The sequence below is a fragment of the Myxine glutinosa genome, chromosome 8, assembly GCF_964187855.1.
Source record: "Myxine glutinosa chromosome 8, kmMyxGlut1.1, whole genome shotgun sequence".
NCBI lineage: Eukaryota > Metazoa > Chordata > Myxini > Myxiniformes > Myxinidae > Myxine > Myxine glutinosa.
In genome coordinates, this window is record NC_136268.1 from 103,061,928 (window position 1) to 103,065,792 (window position 3,865).

General features: G+C 47.1%; 1 protein-coding gene across 3 annotated transcripts in view; it reads left to right on the forward strand.

Moving 5' to 3' along the window:
- Positions 1 to 2,114: 2,114 nt before the first annotated feature.
- LOC137432801 (paired mesoderm homeobox protein 2) overlaps positions 2,115 to 3,865 on the forward strand; it is a 97,619-nt gene continuing 95,868 nt past the window's right edge. For 2 of the 3 annotated variants that reach the window (XM_078783610.1, XM_068125018.2), the window contains exon 1: positions 2,115 to 2,341. The gene's annotated coding sequence lies outside the window, so the exon portion shown is untranslated. The remainder of the gene's footprint in view (positions 2,342 to 3,865) is intronic. The other variant, XM_068125019.2, reaches the window with a different exon arrangement.

Sequence of the window (3,865 nt, forward strand, 5' to 3'; positions counted from 1 at the left end):
ATAAATAGTTAGCCTGTAGCCATATCGTCGACTGACCGTTTAATTACGTCACAAACATCCAGCATGTAGCCACGCCTCTCCAAACGTGAAGCCCCCATTAACCTTTTCTCTCTCTCCTCAGGTGGTGATTCACAGCCTCTCAAGTAAATTCTACCTTTCTTTACTGACCATTGCATCTCACACCTGAATGATAAATCACAGCGTCATTTCGTGAATTTTACCTTAGCCACGCCTTTTTCACCTGATCACAGCTTTAGCGAAATAACACAACATCCGACTAACCATGCCTCTCACACGTGACCACAAAATCATCTCGCTCTTGTCGAGACTTTTGAGGAGGCGCTTAAGTTGAGCATTTTAAACGTCCGGTCGAGATGTCTCGTCCTTTGAATGCAGCAAATTAAACACTTTTCCTGCTCCATCGATAATGATCGTTCATAACGAAATGTTTCATGATCAATATTATTGTAAAGAATGAATTTACAGCTGTACCTAACGATTCATTTATTGATTTTGTATGCATAGTCAAGGCTCATGGAAGAACTAGTACAAATATTTAACGTTTACGTTTAAACTTTAAAGATTTGTATGAGTTCCTAAATCTTTAACGACCTTTCGTGTTTACGTTTTGGATCCAACTCCCACTGATAAACTGGATATGGATTCGAACCTGAATCCAAAATCTAATGGACTTGGTCTTGTCACCTACCCAACTCATCTACCAAGTTTCATCCAAATCTGTCCATAAAATTTTAGCTCACCTGGAACGAAGTTCAGGCAAGCTTATGCAATGTCACGTCGTCCGTCCGTCCTACAGTCCGTCAGTCCGTCCGTCCGTCAGTCTGTCCGTCCTTCAGTCCATCCGTCAGTCAGTCCGTCCGTCAGTCCCTCAGTCCGTCAGTCCCTCAGTCCGTACGTCAGTCAGTCAGTCCATCCGTCGGTCCGTCCGTCCCTCTCCGTCCGTCCGTCCGTCAGTCTGTCCGTCCGTCAGTCAGTCCCTCAGTCCATCTGTCAGTCCATCCGTCAGTCCGTCCATCCCTCAGTCCGTCAATCCGTCCGACAGTCCGTCCGTCCCTCAGTCCGTCAGTCTGTCCGTCCGTCAGTCCGTCCATCAGTCAGTCAGTCAGTCCGTCCGTCCCTCAGTCCGTCAGTCCGTCCCTCAGTCCATCTGTCAGTCAGTCCATCCGTCCATCCGTAAACTCTTGCATTTTCTTCTCCGAAACCGCTGATGGGATTGTGACCAAATTTGGCACAAATGATATTTGTTGTGTTGTGACTAAAGTTTGTTCACGGCATTAAAAAAACAATCTGCCCCTTTGGGCGGCTAGGGAGGAGGGCGGGGGTGTGCCCCCCAAAATAGGTATTTGCTTTCTTCTCAGAAACTACACACGCAATTTCGATGAAACGTCACCACAACCTTCAGCACACGTGATGTCCCAATGTTTTGTTCAAGGCATTAGAACGGGTTTGGTAAACGTGGACGGGTTTGGTACACGCGGACGGGTTTGGTATTCGTGGACGGGTTTGGTACACGCGGACGGGTTTGGTACACGTGGACGTGTTTGGTACACGAGGACGGGTTTGGTACACGAGGGTGGGTTTGGTACACGAGGACGGGTTTGGTACACGCGGACGGGTTTGGTATTCGTGGACGGGTTTGGTAAACGTGGACGGGTTTGGTACACGCGGACGGGTTTGGTACACGTGGACGTGTTTGGTACACGAGGACGGGTTTGGTACACGAGGGTGGGTTTGGTACACGAGGACGGGTTTGGTACACGTGGACGTGTTTGGTATTCGCGGACGGGTTTGGTACATGTGGACGGGTTTGGTACACGTGGACGTGTTTGGTACATGAGGACGGGTTTGGTACACGAGGGCGGGTTTGGTACACGTGGACGTGTTTGGTACACGTGGACGGTTTTGGTACATATAGCATGTGCTCTTGTGCACGGGAAATACATGCATTGGAGATGCGCGCGGGTCCCGGGTAATGACACATAATGGAGGGAGAGAGGAGGACTTAGGTAGGGTGCCGGGGGCATGGCTCGTCCCAGCCTGCGGGGTCAGCGCCCTCCCGTCCCCTCCGCGCCGACAGACAGCCCTGATAGCCCATTCGCAGCGGAGGAAACCCAGGGGATGGTCGCAGCGGCCGCGTCGGGCACGCACGGGAGGAGCACGGATCGCTGAGCGAAAGCAGCCGTCATGCTCTCCGGAGACCTCGCCTCCTCCCCCACGTACCCCCTCCGCCCGTTCCCCACCAGCCCGCTGGGCATCATGAGTGCCTGAGTGGGTACAGTCGCTGTCTTGGTTCAACCTGCATCGTGCCCGGCAGGACGCAGTAAGTATTATAATTATATAATGTTCGTACAACAACGGGTGGGGACGCTCAAGGCCTCGAGCATAGACTGAGCGTGTGAGTGAAACTGAAAGTGAGTGCGAGCTTTAAAGTAAGCATGAGCATGGGATGCAGTGCCAGTTAAATCGAGCTCCAGTGAGAGTGTGTGAGTGTGTGTGTGTGTTTGTGTGAGAGAGAGAGAGAGAGAGAGAGAGAGAGAGAGTGTGTGTGTGTGTGTGTGTGTGTGTGTGTGTGTGTGAGAGAGTGTGTGTGTGTGTGTGTGTGTGTGTGTGTGTGTGAGTCAGACAGACACAGACAGACAGAGACACAGACAGACACAGAGAGAGACAGAGACAGAGACAGCCTGTGAGTGGAAGCTAGTGGAAAAATTGGAAAATAATGTGCATGACGAAGAATTGAGGGCGGAAAATGAGAGAAAGAACCAACGAGATGTGTGAGCGTCACTGTGTAGGACCGTGCATGTCGGAGTGAAAGTGAGAATGAGAGAGGACCTCTGAGTGAAAGAGATCTTGATGGAAGTAGTGGGTGAGATTATGTATATATATACAGAATGTGCCATTTGGCCATTTATTTATTCCCAGTGCTGAACCTCTGTAATTATGTTGCTAAGAACGAAATCGAACAAAATATTTACAGATATAGGTGCAGATTTCAAGCTTTTGTGGTAAAACTTTTATTAAATTCAGAATTGTATAAAATTAGTTATGAATTTCGACATGGTTTCCATCATTTTCAAGCAGTGTGTGCATCCTTTTGCAGTACTCCAAGACCATCTTCTGTCCAATCGTAATTTCTCCAAAATCTGCTTGAATCTGCTCTTTCAGGTCTTGAATGTTCGCTAGTTGAGTTGCGTAAACCTTGCCCTTAAAGCCCCACAATATGAAATCGCACGGGGTGAGGTCTGACGAATGAGGAGGCTTGGGAATATTGTTGTTTTTATTGTTTTTTTCTATTGTATATAACTACGGTTGTACACTTCTGAATTCAATCCAATTTTTACCAAAAAACCTGAAATATGTACCTATATCCTGTAAACATTTTGTTTGATTTCGTTTATTAGCAACATAAGTATAGGGCTTCAAAACCATGCGGAATAGATCAATGACTCACCTTGTATATCGACTTGTAGGCCAGCACCCTTGGGAAATCCATAGGCAAAGACGTATATATAACATTTGGACATCTTGAGTTCGACACTGCACATCGTTTTCCAAAATGGGTACTGGCAGATCCAGAAATGATGTCATGTAAACAATATATTTACTTCACAGAATATACATGTCCGTGAACATGTGAAATTGAGTTTCTTTATAAATCCTGCATTTGCCCACAATTCAGCATTGAATCTTGGGAGAAAACCGAAATTATGTACAACAACAACCTTCCATTTTTTCGCACCGTCAAAAGGCACATTTTTGTCGCACGTAGGTTGTCAAAAGGACAGGTTGGGATTTATTTTTATTTTCTCTGCCTGGCTTTTGTAATCAAAACATACCTTGATTTCAT